A 23,715-nucleotide genomic window follows, 5' to 3' on the forward strand; every position below is an offset into this window, starting at 1 on the left:
CTTGCTCTTTAGACCGTAGTGTTTTGCCACTTTGGGGTTCCAAGTTACCTAATTTTTCCAATACTTATATTTTGAGTCTAATCTACCTATTTTACTTCTATTAACATAAACATTCATAAAATTATGTGAGTATAATTGGATTGTTACATTTTAAGAAGAGTACAAAGGTGGTAACCGAGTTCATATTTGAAACCATAGTATGGTAGTTCATAACTCATTCGAAATATTTTTAAACTGGAAATACTCCTTTGGCCTCCCATGGTGGATGTGAGGGAATGAAACATATCAAGCCAGAGGCCGAGTTAACCTCTGTTAAATAGGTAACTAGGTGGGGCCAAAACCAGAAGAGGTAGTAGAATCGAGGAAAATTTCCTTTACCTGACAAGTTTAGAGTCAGGAAATATTGGCGTGGTTCCATGCCTGTGGTGTTCTCATAGAAACACATCTAGAACTGGAAGAGATCTCAGGTGCCATCAAATCCACGCCCTCCCCATGTCGTAAATGAGAAAGCTGAGGTCCAGGGGAGTTCAGTGACTTGCCAGAGGTCGCACAGGTAGTAAATGGCAGAGGTGAACTTTGAATCGAGGTACAATAACTCCAGAGCTAGAGCTCTTACTGCGGAAACCACAGGAATGTTTCAGCTTCTTGATTTACCTTTCTCATGTCTTGCTGTGGAGTGTGATAGAATGTCCTTGAGTCTGCTGGGTTCCTTACAGCCTTCTTTCTCTCTTTTTTTGCGGTCAGTAAAGGTTCCTAAATGAATCTAGACATTTATTTATTTATTGAAAAGTGGAGGGGTTAGAAGAGACAGTAGGAAAAGAATAGGTACAACCAGGAGAGGCCGTCTTCCAAGAGCTCTCTCTTCTCTCCTCATCTCACATCTCATTAATATCATCTTCCCCATCTCCTGCTTCACTTCATCTCTGAAGACAACATAGCCTATGTCTCTCCACTAGATATCCCATGTCTCTCCTTCCCTTCTAAATATTCTTGACAAAGCCCAGTACACTAGGCACCTCCATTTCCTCTCTTCTCCCTCTCTTCTAAACCTTCAATCGTCTGGCTGTTCACCTCATCATTCAACTGAAACTACAGTCTCCAAAGTTACCAATGATCTTTTAAATGCTATTAAAATGGGCTTTTTTCCGATTCTCATCTTCTTGACCTCTTTGCAGCATTTAGCACTGTTGCTGCCTTCTCTTCCTAGATATTTTCTTGTTTTGATCTATATTCTTTCATCAACTCCCAAGGGTTCAGTTATCATCTCTTTATAGATGCTTCCCATATTTATTTAATTCAGTCCTAGTCTTTCTTCAGAGCTCCAGTCACACACCATCAGCTGCCGGTTGGACATTTCAAACGAGGTGTCCTGTCAGCACCTCAAACTCAGCATGTCCAAAACAGAGCTTATTCTCTTTTCGACAGTCTTTGACTCCAGTAAAGATGGGAACAGAAAGTAGTGATTTGCCTTTAGTTACATAATAAGTTAGCTGAACCTAGGACTTTGCAACTTTTCTAACTCCCATTTAAGATTCTATTCAAACAATAGCATACTGTCCTGAACAGACATGGTTGTTCAGTTGTTTGCAGTGTTCATTCTGAGAAGACAGGTAATAACTAGGTGGTTTTTGACTATCTTGATCTCTGAATAGAATTGAATTAGTAAAAGGTGTGTTTAAGGATGAGTACCTAAATAAGTGGGAATTCTTTAATGTACTTTTTGGGAAAAGCTTGGCTTGAAAAAGAGTCTGTGCTATGGGTTAAGGAGACTCATAAAATCAATGAGTTCTTTCTAAATATTTAGATTAAATAAAGCATACTGAAATTCTGTAAACTCTGACCAGTGGTTTTTTTTTTAATTTTAGTTAATCAATTCATTTTTAGTTTTCAACATTCACTTCCATAAGCTTTTGAGTTTTAAATTTTGTCTGCCTCTTTCCCCTTCCCCCTCCCCAAGACGGCATGTAATATGATATATGAAAATATAAACATTTTCACATTAGTCATGTTGTAAAGAAGAAATAGAACAAATGGGAGGAACATGAGAATGAAGAAACAAAACAAAAAAGAGAGAGAGAGAGAGAGAGCAAACAGTATGCTTCGATCTGCATTCAAACCCCATGGTTCTTTCTCTGGATGTGGATAAGCATTTTCCATCCTAAGTCTTTTGGAGTTGTCTTAGATCCTTGTATTGCTGAGAATAGCTAAGTCTATCAAAGTCAGTCATCACACAGTGTGGCTGTTACTACGTACAATGTTCTCCTGGTTCTGCTCATTTCACTCAGCATCAGTTCATATAAGTCCTTCCAAGTTTTTCTGAAGTCTGCCTGCTTATCATTTCTTATAGCATAAAGGTGTTCCATCACATTCATATACCACAGCTTGTTCAGCCATTCCCTAATTGATGGGCATCCCCCCAATTTCCAATTCTTCGCCACCACAAAAAGAGCTGCTATAAATATTTTTGTATATGTGGGTCTTTTTCCCATTTTTATGATCTCTTTGGGATACACAGCCCTAGAAGTGGTATTGCTGGTATGTACATTTTTATAGCCCTTTGGGCATAGTTCCGAATTGCCCTCCAGAATGGTTGGATCAGTTCACAACTCTACCAACAATGCATTAGTGTTCCAATTTTCCCATGTCTTCTCCAGCATTTATCATTTTTTTGTTTTGTTGTGTTAGCCAATATGATAGGTGTGATGTTGATACCTAAGAGTTGTTTTGATTCGTGTTTCTCTAATCAATAGTGACTTAGAGCATTTTTTCACATGATTATAGATAGTTTTAATTTCTTCATCTGAAAACTACCTGTTCATATTCTTTGACCATTTCTCAATTCAGGAATGACTTGTATTCTTTTAAATTTGATTCAGTTCTCTATGCATTTTAGGTATGACGCCTTTATCAGAGACACTGGTTGTAAAAATTCTTTCCCAATTTTCTGCTTCCCCCCTAATTTTGGTTGCATTGGCTTTGTGCAAAAACTTTTCAATTTAATGTAATCAAAAGTATCCGTTTTGCACTTCATAATGTTCTCTGTCTCTGATCAGTGTTTTTAAAGAAAGATAAATTATATTAATTTTAAGAATGTTACAGGTAGTTAATGTAACCATCACAGAAATTCTTTTTGTAAATTATCTTGGTCCAAAAGATAAAAAGCCATACTAAATTCTATAGATCCATATATTAATTGAATCATACCAATGACTTACAGTTTATTGAAGAATGGTGAAAAGTGTGTGTGGGAGGGTATGATTAGTTTTCAGATGAAATAAAGCTATATATAACCATATGAAAAATACTTTAACTTACTATTGATTGGAAAAATGCTAATGTCAGTTAATAGACAATAAAGGTCTACTATGTGTCAGGTACTGGGGATACAAAGAAAGGCAAAAGAATAATCCCTGCCCTGAAAGAGCTGCCTATCTGAGAGGGGACCACAACACATATAAAGAAGCTGAAAGAGTGGGGAGGGAGAGGTGCCTGGTTAGAGACATGATTTAGTCCGATAGCCAGGTGGGAAATTATGAGATGGCTGTCCTCTTTAAATAGAGAATCTTCGAAGAGCTCTCCAGTGTCTACTCACTATCCTTTCCCATCCCTGGGAGTAAGGGGCTCCAGAGGCCAGTCATACTGTAGAGGCGTGAGTTAGGAGAGGATTTTAGCTTTATTGTCTTATTATTGCCATTTGACCATTGTAGTCCTGTTTGCCTAAGCTGTGTGAGGTTTTGGTGAGGATAAGTTTAAGTTATATATTAATCATGGTGATATACAGTTTGTACTAATTCAACTATAATTCACCTGGTTGGTGAGGACCTCCTTTCTCAATTAAGTTGCTTCAAGCTTTCTTACTTTATCTTAACTTGTCTTCTACCTAGCTCCTGTATGATCAGTTTCATTATTATGAAGTGAGTGGTTGTTCCATTCAATCTGAATATATATTTTAGTGTGGCCTTACCTAAATGTATGCTGATTCTTGGGGCTTGCCCCAGAGATTTATGTCACTTTAACAGCTTGAAAGATCCAAGAATATTGTAGATCGGAACACCTTTAGGTTAGGTGCTTAATATCTCACTGTTTCTGGCTATGGGAATGAGCAAATAAAGAGAAACAACCTATATATGCTATTCCTTTACTTTGACATTCATATACTGAACTAATTGCTAACACACTGATCATTACCCTTCCATCACTTGACCTTTCTCTTCCTTGGGCCTCTCCATTTATTAGCTTAAGCTTCAGAGGACTTAATTTGAAGAAGGTGGCTGGGTGTAAAGCAGAGCTGTCAAACTTGCTACAGGTGGGCAACCACAAAACTCCAACCAGATTAAATTGTAACCAGATGAAAATGTAATTGGGAAATGCATAACTAAATAAAAGTGCAGTGGAACATAGATAATGTTGATTTGTGGTTCTCTAAGTCAACATGTGGCCCCCATTTCTATTTGAATTTGGCACCACTTGTGTAAAGGGATTTAGAAAATGTAGGTTTGAATCTTGGCACTGCCTCAAATTTGCTGTATAACTTTGGTCAAGTCAGTTTCACCGCTTGGGGCACGTTTCATCATCTGTAAAATAAAGGGGGCATACTAGGTGATAAACATGGTCTTTCATCTCTAAGATCCTATTATAACTGATTTTTCTTTACTCTGCTGACTTGATTTTGCTTGACAATTAGCATGATCTCCCCAAGGATGCTTCCCCTTTCTTCCTGCACTGTACTCTATGGTTTTCTTAGTTCTTATCTAGCTTTCTGATATTTTTTACCCCTTTTTCCTCACCATCCTTTTCTTTTATTAGAGAATTACAGTTTATACAAGAAAAAATGAAAAGTCAGAACAAACCTAGTCTGGGAATGTTCATTTTAATTCCATGTATTCATTCAAATTTACTGAGCACCTGTTGTATACCAACATTGTGTTTAACAAATCACAAAGATGAATACAAGACTGTTCTTGCTCTTCCAGAGCTAATTTCCTATCACATTCCCTAAAGTTATGTATAAAGTAGGATATGAGAGTGCAATAATAGACTAGTTAAATAAACTAGTCTAGCAATAGAGAAATTGCCGTGAGAGTTCCCAGGAAGAAGAGAAATGCCTCCTGCTAAGCCCGACCATGAGGAAAAGGCTTCATTAAGCAGGTGGCCTTTGTTCTCAGGCTTAGAAAGAAGCAGGAGCTGGACTGAAGCATGCAGAAGGAAGTGAATTCTGTACAGAAGAGGAATAGGGTCGATCAAGTCTCAGGTACATGGGTGAGTGAAGGTGAAACAAAGATAGTCCAGCCTCCTGAAAGACAAAGAAGGAAAGATGAGCTGAGACGACTTCATAGAGAATCTTAAATAAATGCCAGGAGAAGTAGTTCAGACTATTTGGTAGGAAATAGGGGATCTTTGAGGTTTTTCAGCAGTGATGATATGATTGGAGTTGTGCTTTAGGAAGGATAGAAAGAAGTGGCAGTAGATTTGAGTTCATTATAAGTAAGGAAAACTAACACTAATTGCTGTTCAAAAGTGGAGTGGTTGCTGCAGGGGTAGTGAGCACCCCATCACTGGAGGTCGTCAATGGATACTAAATGACTAAGTCAATTTGACATGCATTTATTAAGCACCTGCTGTGTACTAGGCACTCTGCTAAGCACTGAGGATATGAAAAAACAGTCCCTGCTCCTAAGAAGCTCATGGTTTAATGGGGGACGCCACCTGCAAACAAACTGTACAAATAAGATATAGATAGGGTAAGTGGAGATAAATCTCATGGGGGGGAGGGGTCACTTGTTTATGACCTTGGGAGATGTACTGCTTAGATATGGAATAGACTAGATGACTTCTGAGGTCCCTTAAAATACTAATGTTCTATGACTGTGAAGATTAATCTGGCTGCAACACTGAGGGATGGATTGGAGCAGAGCAGGATTAGAGACAGGGAAAGCAATTAGAGTGGTGGTAGGAATGGATATGAGAGAAACAAAGATGGCTGTAGTCATACTTAATGGTAAACTGGATGTGGAGGAGGGCTGATTAGTGAGAGGGATGAATCAAAGAGGACGCCAAGGTTTAGAACCTCAGTGAGAGGGAATATGCTGGTAGCATTAATGGAAACAATCAGGAAAGAGTAGGTTTGGAGGGAAGGCTGATGAATTTAGGAGGTATTGATTTTTTGAGGGTCCAGAAATAAGTTATTTGACTCTTCAGTCCTGCCAAGCCAGCCTTCTTGTTCCTCACATAGCACATTTCATTTCCTATCTCCATGCCTTTGTCCCCCATACCTAGAATGCCCTCTCTCCTCTCCACCTTTTAGAATCTCTAATTGCCTTCAAAATTCAGCTTACATAGCCCTTCCTACATGAGGCCTTTCCTGATTCCCCAGCTGTCATGTACCTCCCCATTGCCATGTATTTGTTTTATATGTATTTTATATATTCCTATTTGTGTCCATATTGTCTCTCCCTGTAGAATGTAAGCCCTTCGAGTGCAGAAGCTGGTTAGTTTTTGTATCTATATCGCCATTAGCGTAGTGCCTGGCCCATATTAGGTTCTTAATGAATGCTTATTTATTGACTAATATTCTTTTTGCCCAGTATTCATTGGGAAATGTGATACTGAAGTTCAATTTGAGACTATAGATAAAGATTTGTTAATCATGTGTATAAAAGTTATACTTGAAGCCATAGGAGTCGATTGATGTTATTAAGGGAAAGAGTATAGAAAGAAGAGACCAAGTTTGAGGTTAGAACTCTGGGAAGAAATTAAAGGGGTAGGAGGAGGAAGTAAGAGCTAGTGAAGAAGATAAAACAGGAAAGAGTATTTCAAAAAGGAGGGGAAAGCTGAGTTGCAGTGGTGCTTGCCTGGAAACCCTGCTACTTAGGAGGCAGAGGCTGCTGGATCTTTGGAGCTTGGCAGCTCTGAGCAGCAGAGGGCTAAGGCATTTATATGGGGGAGGGGGGAATGAGTTTGGCTAAGAAGAGGTAAACTGACCTGAGTTGGAAATGGAGCAAGTCAAAGCTCTCTTGCTAATCAGAGTGGGATTGTCAGTGAATGGCCTCCGCATTTCCAACCTGGCCAAGATTGGGAGACCCACTCTAGTAAAAATAAATAAATAAAAAGGAGGAGGTGGTCCCTCATGTCAAGCACAGCAAAGGTTTAAATAATTATAATGATTCTGAAGCCTTAATTTTATGTCTGCTGCCTTGTTAACATAAATGTTAAATATCTTTGTTAAGTATGTTATTGTAAATTATCTATTTGATATACTGTACTAATTAGAAATAGAAAGGGCCTTCTAAAATGATAGGACAAATATGCAAAAGCATATTTAAATGGATTTGCATAAAAGGAATTATAACTAATTTTAGCTTATAATTCTAGTATGTACAATCTTTTCACACATAATGCATAATAACATATATTATTACTCTATAACTTAGTTTTTGTGATCTCTTTTCTCAGAAGATATATAATAACATAAATGGGAGGGTGCTACATTTCTTCCCAAGAAATATTTTAGTCTTTTAAGAATGACTAATATAGGAGTTCAGTTTGTAATTGTATCATTTCATATCATTTATAGTGGTTGATTTTGCCAAACAAGGCTGCCTCCAGTGCAGTGATTCTTTATTTTTATTAGTATATCACTAAAATGGGGATTGATGGGTATGTGGAGAATTAAAGCTTCACTTTAAAACACACACACACACACACATATATGTATATTATTCTTAATTTAATAAACACCAAGAAATAACAATGGGGAAAATGTTACATTTGAAACCTTGATTTTCTGTTATATAGAACCTGCTTTTTTGAGTATGTAATAAATTTAACATGTTACTTTAAAAGCTTTCCTTGTTTATTTCCTTCTGAACTTCCATTTGTCCTCTTCTATGCTTTTTTAAAAAATTATTTAGTATTTTATTTTTCCCTAGTTACATGTAAAAACAATTTTTAACATTCATTTTTAAAAACTTTTAGTTTCAAATTCTCTCGTTTCCTTCCTTCCTCAACCCCCCTCATTGAGAAGGCAAGCAATTAGAAAAAGGTTATGCTTGTGTAGTCATGTAAAGCATATCCATAATAGTCATGTTGTGAAAGAAAACATAGACAAGGAAAAAACATACTCAAGAAAAATAAAGTAAAAATATCTTCAGTCTATATTCAATGTGCTTCAATTTGTATTCAGACACCATCAGTTCTTTTTCTGGGGATGAATAGCATTTTTCATCATAAGTTGATCAAAGTTGTTTTGGGTCATTGTATTGCTGAGAATAGCTAAATCATTCACAGCTGATCATCTTAAAATATTGCTGTTACTTTGTACATAGTACATTTCGCTTTGCATTAGCCCATGCAAGTCTTCATGGGTTTTTCTGAGAGCATCCTGCTCATCATTTCTTATAGTACAATAGTATTCTATCATAATCACATACCACAATTTGTTCAGCTATTCCCCAATTGGTAGGCATCCCCTAACTTCAAGTTGTTTACCCCCAGAAAAGAACTGCAGTAAATATTTTTGTACATATTAATCCTTTTCCTTTTTGTTTTTTATCTCTTTTGGGATACAGACCTAGTAGTGGTTTTGCTAGGTCAAAAAGTATGGAAGGTTTTATAGCTCTTTGAGCATAGTTCCAAATTACTCGGCAGAATGGTTGAATCAGTTCACAACTCCACAAACAGTGCATTAAAGTCTCTTTTTTTCCCACATCCCATCCGACATTTGTCATTTACCTTTTCTGTTGTATTAGCCAATCTAATAGGTATGAAGTAATAGCTCAGAATTGTTTTAATTTGTATTTTTCCAATCAGTAGTAAGTTAAAGTATTTTTCATGTGGTTATATATAGCTTTAATTACTTCATCTGAAAACTAATACTACCTTTTGATCATTTATCGATTGGGGAATGGCGCTTATTTTTATAAATTTGACTCAGTTTGAGAAATGAGGCCTTTATCAGAGAAACTTGCTTCAAAATTTTTTTCACTCTTACTATTGCTAACAGTTTCCCTCTATCCTTTCCTCCTCCCCCCTGTTTATTCTATTCTCTCTCTCCTTTCACCCTTTCCCTCCTGAAAAGTATTTTGCTTCTGACTACCCCCTCCGCAATCTGTCTTCCCTTCTATCACCTTCTCTCCTCTTATCCCCTTCCTCTCCTACTTTCTTATAGTGTAAGATAGATTTCTATACCCAATTGAGTGTGTATGTTATTCCATCTTTTAGCCAGTTCTGATGAGAGTAAGGTTTGCTCTCCCTCTCACCTCCCCCTCTTCTTCTCCACTGTAAAAGCTTATTCTTGCCTCTTTTGTGTGAGATAATTTATCCCATTCTACCTCTCCCTTTCTCTTTCTCCTAGTGCATTCCTTTCTAACCCTTAATTTTATTTTTTAGATATCATCCCTTCATATTCAACTCACACCTGTGCCCTCTGTCTATAGATACTCCTTCTAACTACCCTAATAGGGAAAAAGGTCTTATGAGTTACAAATATAATCTTTCCATATAAGAATGTAAACAGTTCAACTTTAATGAGTCCCTTATGATTTCTCTTTCCTGTTTACCTCTTCATGCTTCTCTTGAGTCTTGCATTGCAAGCCAAATTTTCTATTCAGCTCTGGTCTTTTCATCAAGAATGCTTGAAAGTCTTCCGTCTCATTGAATGTCCACTTTTTTCACCTGAAGGATTATACTTAGTTTTACTGGGTAAATAATTCTTGGTTGTAATTCTAGCTCCTTTGCCCTCTGGAATATCATATTCCAAGCCCTCTGATCCTTTAATGTAGAAGCTGCTAAATCTTGTGTTATCCTGATTGTGGATCCATGATACTTGAATTATTTCTTTCTGGCTGCTTGCAGTGTTTTCTCCTTGACCTGGGAATTCTGGAATTTGGCTATAATATTCCTAGGAGTTTTCCTGTAGGGATCTCTTTCAGGAGGTGATTGGTGGATTCTTTCAATTTCTATTTTACCATCTGGTTCTAGAATATCAGGGCAGTTTTCCTTGATAATTTCTTGAAAGATGATGTCTAGGCTCTTTTTTTGATCATGGCTTTCAGATAGTCCAATAATTTTTAAATTCTCTCTGCTGGATCTGTTTTCTAGGTCAGTTGTTTTTCCAGTGAGATATTTCACATTGCTTTCTATTTTTTTATTCTTTTGGTTTTGTTTTATAGTTTCTTGATTTCTTATAGAGTCATTAGCTTCCATTTGCTCAATTCTAATTTTTAAGGAATCATTTTCTTCAGTGAGCTTTTGGACCTCCTTTTCCATTTGACCAGTTCTTCTTTTTAAGGCATTCTTGTCCTCATTGGCTTTTTGGACCTTTTTTGCCATTTGGGTTAGTCTGTTTTTTAAGGTGTTATTTTATTCAGTATTTTTTTTGGGTCTCCTTTAGCAAGCTGTTGACTTGTTTTTCATAATTTTCTTGCATCAGTCTCATTTCTCTTCCCAATTTTTCCTTACTTTTTCTTACTTGCTTTTCAAAATCTTTTTTGAGCTCTTCCATGGCCTGAGAGCAATTCATATTTTTCTTGGAGGCTTTGGATATAGGAGCTTTGACTTTGTTGTCTTCTTCTGGTTGTATGTTTTGGTCTTCTTTGTTACCAAAGTAAGATTCTGTAGTCTGAATTTTTTTCTGCTGTTTGTTCATGTTCCCAGCCAATTATTCGACTTTTTAACTCTTTGTTAAGGTAGGGCTCTGCTTCCAGTGTGGAGGGTGCACTGTCCCAAGCTTCATAGGTTTTGTGCAACTGTTTTCAGAAATACTTCTAGGGGCCTGTAAGTTTTCATTTCTTCCAAGGGGGTATCACCTAAGGAAAGGTGTTTACTCCTCTCCTGGCTTGTACTGTGATCTGTGAGTGACCACAGGCACTCTTTTCTACCCTGGAACTGTGTGACCTGTGTCACTCCTCCCCTGTTGCCACAAGCTTTGCTATGCTATTGGTCCTCCTCGCCCTGGGGCTGCCACTCAGGACTGCCACCCAGATCCAAGTATGGGCAAAAGCAACAGAGTCCTGCCTCAGTGCTGGCTAAAATGCCCCTGTAATCCCCTTCTGACCGCTGTTGTACCGCTTTACCACTGGTGGGCTGAGAGCTCTGGAAGCAGCTGCTGCCACTAGTGATTCAGTCACTCCCAAGACTTGCACCTGGTTTGCTGTGGCCAGGGCTGTGCTGGCTCGACTTGCACTGAACTGTGCTCCACTCTCACCCAGGTGTGACAGCCCTTTCCCACCGACCTTCTAAGTTGTCTTTGGTATCTGTGAGCTGAGAGGTCTGGAAATTGCCACTGCTGCCACTGATTCAGTTGCCCTGAGGGCTGCTCTGGGTTTGCTGGGGCCCAGCTTGTGCTATACTGCCCTCCTCTCTCACCCTGGTACAACAGACCTTTCCTGTTGACCTTCCAAGTTGTCTTGGACTAGAAATTTGGTTCGCTCTGTCTTTTTGTGGGTTCTGCTGCTCTAGACTTGTTTAGAGTCATTTTTAAAGGTATTTGGAGAAGTTTGGGGGAGAGCTCACGCAAGTCCCTGACTTTACTCCACCATCTTGGCTCCACCTCCCCCCCTCTCCTGTCCTTTTTAAAAAAAAATGCTTAAATGATCCTCTTCGTTCTTTTCTTCTTTGTTTTGGCAGCCCTATCATTAGCTCTAAGCCCTCCCTAAAAGAAAACCACAATGCTTATAACAAATAAGCATATTCTAACAAGAGATATCTGCATATTTGACACAACCAAAAATGCGTGCTTCATTCTGTACCTTGAGTTCATCAGACCTCTGTCAGGATGTGGGTGACATCCTTCATCATCCTCAGTAATCATGGTTGTTTATTGCATTGATCATAATTTTTAAGTTTTACTAAGTTTTTTTTTTCTTTACAGTGTTGTTTTTACTGGATTAATTGTTCTCCTGGTTCTGTTCACTTCAATTCACTCCATCAGTTCAAACAAATCTTCCTAGGTTTCTCTAAAACCACTACTTTCATAATTTCTTTACAGCTCAATTCATGTACCATGATTTGTTCAGCCTTTCCTTGAGTTCTTTGCTACAACAAAGAAAGCTGCTATATAAATATTTTTGTATAGTTTAGTGGTGTGAAAGATGAGGAGGTTGGTATGATGGAATCAGGTGGATGGCATACATCTATGTTGTTGATTCCACAGACTGTCTTCACAAACAGACTCATGTTAAAGATGGAAAAGAACATTTAAAGCCCCCTGCCCAAAAATCCCACTTCACCAATCAAGGCTTCAGTTTCTACATCTGTAAAGTAAGGAAGTTGGGCTAGATGATTTCTAAAATTCCTTTCAGTTTTAAAGTCTGTAATTCTTAAAATAAGATTTACAGATTCTTTTGAAATTTTCTTGTTTCAGTCATTTCTGGCTCTTTGTGACCCCATTTAGTGTTTTCTTGGCAAAGATCCTGGAGCAGTTTGCCGTTTCCTTCTCCAGCTCATTTTACAGACAAGGAAACTGAGACAGAGTTAAGTGACTTGCCCAGGATCACACAGCTAGTAAGTGTCTAAAGCTGGATTTGAACGCAGGTCCTCCTTCCCCAGGGCCCACACTCTATCCACTGTGTCATGTAGGATATATCGTAATGTAAACTGCTCTAATCAAATCATTGCCTAATTGAGTAGAATAAGTGTTTTGATTGGGATTGAGGTGATGGAGGAAAAGTTTTAGATTGGCAGAGTTGGACAGAGTGTGATAATAGACAACTAGAGGGCTGTGGTCGAGCACTGAGTTTTGAGAATAAGAAGGTCACATAGGGTCATGATCAAGACTTGCCAGGGACCTCAGAGAGTGGCCAGTGCCTTCTGTCCGTTTTCTGCGGTCGGGGGAGAAGGAGTGATCTCTCCCTCCTTTGTGTGCACCTGTAGCAGACGTCGGGCGGAGTGGGTTTGAAAACTGGTCATTCAATTCCAGGGCCACTTGTTGTTCTACCCTAGTATGAGGTGGAAAAGGAATTTTAAAAGGGAGTTGCATAACAAAGACATCCCACTTAGCAGTTTTGCTCATGTTCTTGGTGGTATCTAGTAAGCCACTGAAAATCTCTGACATTGGAAAAAAATTTTCTTCCCTTCTTGCTTCTCTAGAGTCCTGTGGAGCCAGACAATTGAAGACTGAAAGAGATGGGGCATTGTGGGAGACTGAGGATGCTAATCAGGATAAGATGAGCGTGATAGCCCAATTTTTAACTAAATTGACCTAGGGCCTCCCCTCTTTTCATTATTACAATACATAATACTGTGCTGGGCACATCAAGAAATGCTGACTGATGTTAAACTTAATTTTAATAATGGAGTCTGTAGAATGCTTACACTTCAGTTTTCAAAGAAGGACACAAGTAACGTATCAAATATGGCTTGGTTATGTGATAATTCTCATGGCCAAAAGATGGCACTATGGAGATTGCAGGAAAATCTGCATTTTTTTGAGGGATAGAGAGAGCACATTAGTAAGATTTATACTGGACAGATGGAATTGGACCCAGACATATTTGCATAGCAGGAATAATAGGTTTATTGAGCATGTATAATGAGTAAAAAATTGCTGTTTATAAAAAGTGATAATTTGATTTTGAACTGGAAGAGATCTTAGAAATCATCTAGGCTAATCTGCTTCTTTTAATAGATGAAGAAAGTAATAGTCATAGGTTTTAAAGTAACTTCTGAGGTCACAGAGCTTGTTATTGGCAGAGCCAAGGACTGCCTGACTCTAACCCAATGTCAAATTTATGAATGGGAAAAACCATGTGTGTATACGTGTGTGTGTGTGTGTATGTAAACTTGAATCACATACCAATTAAATCTTGTATAGTAGACATAAAATTGGAAATCATTGGTCTGAGGCACCAGAGGTAGAAAATGCACCTCTGTTGCTAGCATTTGATTCTGCCTCTCCTTGACCATGTTTACTGAATTGTAAAATGTTTTATGACGTGGATTCTGACTTATTTTTCTTAGTACCTAGCAGTTTGTTCACATATTAGGTCCTTGACAAATGTTTATTTAGGAAAGAATGAAGCAAAAAGTAGTCACCCTATAAAATAATGCAGTATAGAAAAGCAATTAATTTTATTAGGTCAAAGAAAACATTTCTTTGAAGAGTTAGTATTTAAGTAATTTAATTATATACTAAGTGTAGTGCCTGATGTTGATGTGGTGTTATATATTTGGATCATCCTACTCTTCCTTTTTCTCACCACGGGTTTGGACTTAGAGGACCAGTGTTCAGATTTTGGCTTTGGCACTTAATTAATATGACCTTGGGCAAGTCACTTAACTTCTCTTGTCCTCAGTTTCTTCATCTGTAAAGTGAGATGGCAGCCAAGGTTCCTTCCAGCTTTAAATCTATAATTTTGTTATCTGTGACAGTTTATAAAACTAATCTTCATGCCTTTTCACAGATTTGAAGATTTCAATCAGTTAATCACTAAACGTTTACTAAGTACCTACTCTATGCCCCACTCTGCTTGCTTCCGATATAAAATGAAGTGAAAGACAGTGCCTGCCCTAAGGTTCTTACCGGCTTATGGGGAAAGGACAACTTACAAACAAATACATACAAAGTAAGCTATATACAGGATAAGTGGGAAATCACTAATAGATGGAAGGCACTGAAATACAGAAGAGTTGAGGAAAGCTTCCTGTAGAAGATAAGATTTTTAGTGGGGACTTAAAGGAAGCTAGGGAAATCAGTAATTGGAGCAGAGGAGGGAGAACATTCCCAGCATGGAAGACAGCCAGAGCCTGGAGCTGAGAAATGGAGTATCTTGTTTGTGAAGCAGCTAGGAAGCCAGTGTCATTGTATGGAAGAATGTATGTAGGGGAGTAAGATATGAGAAGACTGGAAAGGTAGCAGGCAGCTAGGTTATGAGGGGTTTTGAATATTCCAGACAGAATTTTCTATTTGATCCTGGAGTCTCCTGGTGGGACGCCGCTGGAGTTTATTAAGTAAGTGCGAGATATGATTAGACCTGTGCTTTAAGAAAATCACTTTAGTGACTGATTGGAGTGGAGTGGGGAAAGACTTGAGATAGGCAGATGTACCAGCAAGCTGTTGCAATAGTCCAGATGTGAAGTGATGAGGGCCTGTGCCACAGTGGTGAGTGTCAGAGGAGAGAAGAGGGCATATATATATGAGAAATATGACAAAGGTGAAATTGAGAGGTTTTGGCAATAGATTGGATATTTTGGGTGTGGGGAAGTTGAGAGCTAGTGAGGAATCAAGGATGACTCCTAGGTTGTGAGCCTGAGAGACTGGGAGGATGGTGTTCCCCCTACAGTAATAGGGAAGGTAGTAGAAGGGAAGAGCTTGGGAGAAAGATGAGTTCCATGTTGAACATACTGAGTTTAAGATGTCTGCTGGACTTCCAGTTTGATGTATTTGAAAGCAGTTGGAGATATGAGATTGGAAGTCAATAGAGAGTTTGAGCAGGATAGGTAAATTTAAAAATCATCAGCATAGAGATGGTAATTAAATCCATGGGAGCTGATGAAATCACCAAATGAAATAGTATAGAGGGAAAAGAAAAGCAGACCCAAGACAGAACCCTGAGGGACACCTGTGGTTTTAAAGGGTATATGATCTGGTGGAGGATCCAGCAAAGGAGACAGAGAAGGAGTAGTGAGATAGGGAGGAGGAGAACCAGGAGAGAGTGATGTCCTGAAAACCTAATTAAAAGAGAGTATCAAAAAGGAGAAAGTAATAACAGTGTCAAAGGCTACAGAGAGGTCAAGGAAAATGAAAAGTGAGAAAAGGCCATTGGATTTGGCAACTAAGAGATGATAACTTTGGAGAGAGATGTAGAATACTATAGGAAGCTGATTTGTAATGAGAGAAGAGAAAGTGGAGGCACCTATTAGAGATGGCCTTTTTGAGGAGTTTAGTTACAAAGGACAGAAGAGGTAGCGTGAATGGAAGGATCAGGTGAGGATTTTTCAGGCTAGGGAAGGCATAGACATGTTTGTAGGCGGTAGGAAAGGAGCCAGTAGAGAGGGAGAGATTGAAAATAAGTGAAAGATTGGGGATGACAGAGGTGGTAGTCTGTTGGAGGAGACTGAATGGAATGGGATTACTTGAACAAGTAGAGGGTTTTACCCTTGTGTCCTTCCAAGTTTTTAAACAACGTTTGATCATTTAGATAATCTGTTAACTTAATAGGAAGGTGATTTAAAGTATCCTAAGAAAAAAATGAAACATAAAATCTCTGAACTAAAAGAAGCCACTGTATGGAATAGATGATCTTAATAGCTTTTCTTTGTCTTGTAGCAGTTATTTTGGGAAAGAATTTACTTAATTTATGCTTTCTAACTGTTCAGTAAACATACTTTTGTGTGTGTCATATGTATATATATTTTATATGTATTGTACATATATGTTATTAAACATATATCTTCATTTCTAGGAGAAAGTTAATCATGTAATGAGTGTTTTGATTTACTGTTCTGGAAAACAATTTGGAATTATGCAAACAATTCATCAAACTTTTCTTATCTTTTGACTTGGAAGTTTCTACTTCTGTGACCATAGCTCAAGGATGTTATTGATAGTAAGAAAAGACCTGTACATATAAAGTTATTCATAGCATTATTTATGATAACAAAAAGATACACAGAAAACATCCTCAATGATTGGGGAATGGTTGAAAAAATTATGATGTATGAATGTAAATGGAATATTTCTGTGCAGTAAGGAGTGATGAATTTGAAGAATTGCTCAGATTGGATCAAGCCCTAGAACATTACTGAGGCTTCTAAATGAGTTCCGTAATCACTTAGAGTTTCACTAACTATCTACAAAGGAAAAAAACAAGTGGATGAAGTTCTTCCTTTATGTTTAGCTGAAATCTGCTTCCCTACATCTATTCTAGTTCTATCCACTGTTGCCTGATAAGAAGTCTAATCTGTTGCAGATAATAATAGCTGACATTCATAAAACCTCTTTAAGTTTGCAGTGCACTTTAGACTCATCTTAACTTAGTAAGGTAGGTGTTATTATGTTTATTTTATAGATGAAAAAACTGAGACCCAGGGAAAACAAATTGCTTGTCCATTGTCACAAAACCAATAAGTATCAACAGGTAGGATTCAAACCCATATTTTTCTGCTTCTATAGCCCTTTCTCCTACTACATACACAGTGTATTTCTGAATTAACCAGATGTCAAAATAAGGGCTGCCAAGTTGCTGGAAAGCAAAGCAATTCACCTGAGTCCCTTGTCAAATGGAGCTTTGTATCTGAAATCTTTGGGCAAAAAACATGAGGAAAAGAGTAATTCCTGCCCCTACTTTACTCCACAGTCCAGCCTTAGCAAAAGTACTGGAATGACTTATCACTAAGGTCCTCTCAAATACAGTTTAGAAAAGAATGGAACATAGACCCTTTAAAATACCAATGCCAAGAATAGGAGAAAAATTGCAAGGGTTGCAGAAGGAAATATTCCCTTTCCTTGATCCCTATGGGATATTTTTGGTAACTTTAAACCCTTCAACAATAAAATGTTAGACTTTTGTATATTAAATAATGGGAAAATAAATATTTTTCATTTTTAAAAGAAGTATTGAAATAGTTACAGAGATTTAACACCACAATTAAAAAAATAACAGAGACTGCTAGGTAAGGCCTCTAGTCTTAGCACCTGGGGTCTGAGTCTTCTATCAAGTAAATTCTCTTATCCATATGAAGACTTTCTATAAATTTTAAGAGAGTGTTCATATCTCCCCTAAGTCTTCTCTTTGGGCTAAGCAGCCTTAGTTCATTAAGCTAGTTCTTCATATGGTATTATTTCAAGTCCTCTTACATCTTGGTTGACTTCCTCTGCAGTTCAGCAGTGTGTGGCCCTAAGTGTTACCAGTGTTAAACAGTACAGAAATGTTTTGTGACCAGAGAAGATTACAATGAGACTATTGTTTTCCTTATTCTGGACACTATACATTTATTACCACATTAAGTTTTTTTGGCTGTCTAATTGACTGCTGACAATCCCCTGAAACCTGAAGGCCATTACATGTGGCTTTTCATCCAGCTCTGTCTCTTCTATCCTATACTCATTGAGTTTATTCTTTTAACCCAACTATGGGACTTTACATTTTCCCTTATAAAATAAATTTACCTCTCTTCTAGCCTATTATCATCTTATCTTAAGGCAACATGATAGAGACAACGAAGATCTAGGGAGCAAGTCTTTTTAACCTCTAGGTAACTTTGTAAGACTAAGTTGTTTAAAAGGTACTATTCTGCATTGATAGAGGGAGTTTCCTCATCAGAGAATTCCTTCTGTCTATGAATTCTCAGCTTTAGTCTCTGTTCTTTGAGATTCTCATTTTGTCTTTTAGTATATCAGCTGTCCCTCTCAGTCTTGTGACAAATTTTGTTTTTCTTCAAATAAATTAGGTGTGGGTTTTTTAAATGCAAGTTGGGTGGGTTTTTTCTTTTAAGATTGTGGTTAAAAGATAAGTGTGGGGAATTGGAGTATATGCTACTTGTAGGGGGAAAGGCCTTATTTCTTCCTTTTGATTAATTTTAAATGAAAAATTATTTGAAGGTTATTCTCATGATTTTTCAACCATTTTCGTTAACTACTCAGAATCATTGATGACATCAATGGTTTACTATTTGTCTTTGAGGAACTATTTTAACGATCTTTTGATATTGGATTTTCCCCTTTTGTTCCCCCACCACTGATTTTATTTTTACATTTGGGGAGTATGCATTTCAGGTTATGATGAAGTGTTTGCCCTTACTACTATATCCTGCTCCATCAGGAATGTTGAGAAATGGGGAGAGTTGTGATATGACTTGCTGGTAGTCATGAAGAGATTAGTAGACTAGAAAGCTGACACTTGACTGTGTATACCTTAAAGTCACTATTACATCCATATTTCTGTTAGTTAAAAAAGCTTAGATAGTGCCTACTTTACATGTAGTAGGTACCCAGTAAAAAGTGTTATTATTCTATTTGGTTAGGAATTGATATAGGTTTATTATTTCTTCCAGTAAGAACAAATAAGACAGATAAAGTAGCATCATTAAGATAATGGATAAAAAAAGGAGTAGGTAGAAAAAGTATCAACAACTTAATTAAAAAACACACATAATAACCTATATCAAATTGCTTGCCTTCTCAAGGAGGAGGTAGAAGAGAGGGAGAGAATTTGGAAAGCAAAATTTAAAAAAAAAATTTAAATTGTTTTTATGTTTAATTGAGGAAATATATTAAATTAAAAGAAAAATGTATATACAGTTCATTTTAATGTCTAAATTCGTCTCTTTGAAGTACTGTTTATGTTAGCATTAAAGATTGATCTATTATTTAAAGTTATTGTGTGATAATTTGTGTGTGAGAATGAACTAATTACCCAAAGACATGCACTGTAAATTTTCTGATGATGGTGAAATGGTGCCTTATGATTCATTTTGAATATTTGAATATAATATTCCCTGGCATGATGCAATCATCAGAGTCATCTGAAAATGTCTGGAGACCTTTACCATCAATGAGGTATATAGGGTTTGGGGAAATAATTTGTACATATATATATATAATATAAATAATTATATATAATATATAGATATAGATATCTATATCTAAATCTATGTTTTCCTTGGCTGCCACATCTTTCTGTACGTGTAGCAAGATCAAGTATTTGCTGATTAAGGCACAAAAAAATAAGCACAGTTGGGTGGATCTTGTTCCATTTTCTTGTTCCATTTCTAGACTGTCTTGGTATCCTCATTGTGGCAGTTGCTTTACTTAGGTTAAATTTCTACAGGAAATGTTAATGTTTGATGTCTTTTCCTTTTTCTGTCTCTCATTTTCAGCATCAGTTGCTTATTTGAATGAGACTATTGGAACTGTTATAATTGCACACCATATTTTTCATCTTTATCCTTCTAATTTAATGTTGATTTTGATCTTTGTACTAACAAATTGATGTTCTAACTGCACCCAAAATATTGTGCAACAACCCTGCATTTGTAAATAGTCACTTCCTTTTCCTTTCTGTTAAGATATAGTCAGTTTCATTTTTTGTGACATTGTTCAGCAGTCATCATACCTTGCATCTTGCACTTTTCTTCTTTGATAAAAGAATTCATGACGGTTCAGCATGACACTTCAGTGTAATCTTCTCCATGCCTTTGACTTCTTAATCCTGAACCATATTTTCCAACATATTTTTCTCTTTCCTTCCCTAAACCTACTTTTGCACTTAAATCACCAGATATTAAGTAGAAGAACATACTGAGCTCTTATTATTCCTTTTTTAATTTTGGGGACTCCAAAGCAAGATAATCAGGTGTCCTATGAAATGATATTTCTTAGTGCCTTTGGTTATATTGTGAATAGCTCAATTTGCTAAGCCCATTTTATTATCCTTTTGGAGTAGAGCCTGTAAGTCATCCTTCCATTTAGCTGCAGTTCTTTATAGCTTCTGGTTTTGTTTACAACAGGAATAGCAATATAATATGGCTTGGTTCCTCTAAAAGATATTTAAATGACAGTCTAGAATGATAATTAAAATGATGTCAAAAGGAAATGTGTACTACATGACCCAATGAATGGTCCAGATGCTCTCATAAGATTTCAGAGGAGGATCATTCCATGTTGGGGTTATCCAGGAAGGCTTTGAACATCATGAACCAAAGTCATGGAGTTGAGTGGGGAAAGGTTAGACAGAGTAAGGTAGAGGAAATCAACCAGTTTGGCTGGAGTAAAATATTTGTAGTTTTAGATCTGAAAGGGACCTCATTGACTTTCTAGGCCACACTCTCACTTTGCATATGAGGAAACTAAAGACCAAGGATTTACCCAACGTCACATAGGCAGGAAACATTAGAGACAAAATATGAACCTAGGTCTTCTGACTCCACAGCCAAATAGTGAGGACCAGACTGTGGAGGAAACGCTGAGTTTGGATTTTGTCCTGCATGCAGGGGGGACCCACTGAAAGTTTTTGAGTGCAGGAAGTTGCATGTACTGGCAGTGATGTGCCCAGTGAATTTGTATGAAGGTTGGAAACAAGGAGACCAAAGGAAGCAAACCTACTAAAAGCATGAAATTTAATAGGCTTGAATAGGCTTAAATCTCAAACTTGTGCTTAAAAGATAACTTTATAAGGATAGGGTAGAAGAGGCGTAACTAGAAAACAGTTGATGTGGAAAGGACCCCTTAATAAAAGGATTTGTTCTGTGAAGTTTGCATTCAAAGGGCTCCACTTGAGGACCTAGAGAGCCACATGTGGCCTCGAAGCTGCGGGTTCCCCACCCCAGCCCTAGGGCTTAATATAAGTGTGATATGGTATCCGAGGATATCTAGTTCTAATTTAAGTTGCATTCATAACATTAAAATATCCATAAAAAGAAGGAGAGAGTCTGGAGGAGAGAACTTTTTTTGAGGGGGTGTAGATATTGGAAAGAGGGGAATATTATAACATAGTCGCATTTAGATGCTTAAAGAGCTATAACATGGAGGAAAAAATAGACTTGTTATACTTGGCTTTAGTGGGCAGACCTAGAGCAATGTATGGGAGTTGTAAAAAAGGGGGAAATTTAGGCTGGATTTGAATAAAAACCTTAACAATTAGAGTTAGCTAAGAATGGAATGTGCTACCTTGGGAGATAATGGTTCATCTTCAGTGAGAATCTTCAAGCAAAAGCTGGATGACCACCTGTATGGTAGAGAGGATTAATGTTCAGGTTGGGATGTACTAGATGGCTTCTTAGGGCCCTTTGTAAATCTCTGAAATGATGTAATCTGAGTTCCCTTTCAGCTATGACAGCTATGATTATATGAAAAATATTGTGGTGAACTTTAGCTGGCCAAGCCACTCCCTTCACAACAACCAAATGGTTCACCATCATCCAAAGGAAAATTACAAACTCTTTAGCCTGGTATTTAAGGCCCTTCATAATCTGACTCCTTCTGTTCTGGCCATATTTCATACTCTCCTCCAAGGCTGCTCTCTGTCCTCTACTATTATCAAGAAAGCATTCTATCTCGCCTATTAAATCCTGGCCCAGCCCAGGCAGCATCTTCATGAAGTGTTTCCAGTTCCCTGTACCTAAAAGTGAACTCTTTCATTTTCTTAAGAGTAATTTGTCATAATCTTTTCTTTGCCTCTATCACATTGTACTTTAAATCATACTATTTATATATGTCATATACTCAATATTACATTGTGAACTTCTTGGGACTAAGTTATTTCTTATGTATATAGTGTATTACACATGATTTGTTTGAGTTGAATTTGGAATAATGAAATTCCAGCTAAGGTTTTGAAATAAATTCATGTAAATGTTTATCTTCTTAATTATTGTCTTCTATTTTCTGACCTCATAACATAACAACACTTGCTTAAGTTATCTAAAATGAGCGATAGTGAGGTTGGTAACCCAAATACTATATTATTCTCTCTTATAAGAATTTAATATAATTATATTTGCTCTACTTAATTTCTTTCCATTCAGAAATTGTCAGATTTGAGGGGAGGGTGAAGGAACTTAAAGGATTTCTTTGTTTTATCAGGGTTCTTTTATTGATATTATTTTCTATTTCTTCTTGTCAAATAGAATGCATGCACACAAATATATGCCATGTATATGTATATATGTATTATGTACATTGGTTCTTCTACAGGGAATCTTCTATTATTACCTCTCTTTTCAGGTAAAAACTTTGTGAAGATCTTTGTGTTACCATGCCAATATTGCAGCTATACTAATTATATTTGTGTGCGTGTATGTGTGTATACACACACACACACACATAAATTAGAATATATTACATATATTAGAACATATATTCTGTATATGTCTTTAATAATCTTTTTCACTTTCCTCTAGATCACTAATAAAGATGTTTGAATAACAGGTGTAGTAATAGGTAGCATTACTAGGAGTGGTAATACTTGCATGGTATCAGAATTTATTGTAAATTTGTTTTGTAATTCAGGGGAAAAATTCAGATAGGTTTGTTTTGTATAATTGTGAAATTTTTACACAAGTTTTATCATTTAAGTTATACTTAGAGTAGTTGCTAACTTGGAAATAGCCCTGGATAAGGAGGAGCCAGGATCACAGTGTTCTAGCCCTAGTTCTGTCATTAGCTGAATGGTTTTTAGGCAAGTCGCTTTGGACTCAGTTACCCCATCTATGAAAAATAGGAGTGGAATCAAATAATTTCCAAAATCCCACTCAGTTCTGACATGCTATAATTTTACTGTTTGAACATTGGAGCTCCTAAGTGCCTATACACATACACACATGTACATATATATGTGTGTGTGTGTGTGTGTACATATATATTTTTTTAAATCATCTGTTTTCCCAGAAGTGTTTTCATTTTTTAAGAAATGTGAAATGTTAATAGTATTAGGCTTCTAAAGTAGACTATTATATTTGGATTTGGGGTGTTCTTTTACCTTATCTAATAATTATTCTCAAATGAATGAACATTTTTTATAAAAATATAAGGCCATCATCTGTCTTAGATTGACTTTCCTTTAATACATTTTTAAAAAAATGTATAACTAAGCAGCAAAAAAAGTTTCTTCCTGGTAGTGCTCCACTTCTTTGAATATGATTTATATCGATCAATAGTTGTACCCTATGGTAATCCATTTTTTGCAGCCACTTTTTATTTGCCTTGGGATCCTAAAAGTTGGTAACTGCCAGTTCTATAATAGCTTCATACCACAAACATGGCCAAAATCAAGCTCCCTT

The 23,715-nt window shown here is 36.9% G+C and overlaps 1 protein-coding gene across 2 annotated transcripts in view; it reads left to right on the forward strand.

The window, feature by feature from the left end:
* The window catches only part of ZC3H12C (zinc finger CCCH-type containing 12C), an 84,686-nt gene that overhangs the window by 17,406 nt on the left and 43,565 nt on the right, over window positions 1–23,715 (forward strand). The window lies entirely within an intron of this gene.

The sequence above is a fragment of the Phascolarctos cinereus genome, unplaced genomic scaffold (assembly GCF_003287225.1).
Source record: "Phascolarctos cinereus isolate Bilbo 61053 unplaced genomic scaffold, phaCin_HiC Scaffold_726;HRSCAF=1367, whole genome shotgun sequence".
Lineage (NCBI taxonomy): Eukaryota > Metazoa > Chordata > Mammalia > Diprotodontia > Phascolarctidae > Phascolarctos > Phascolarctos cinereus.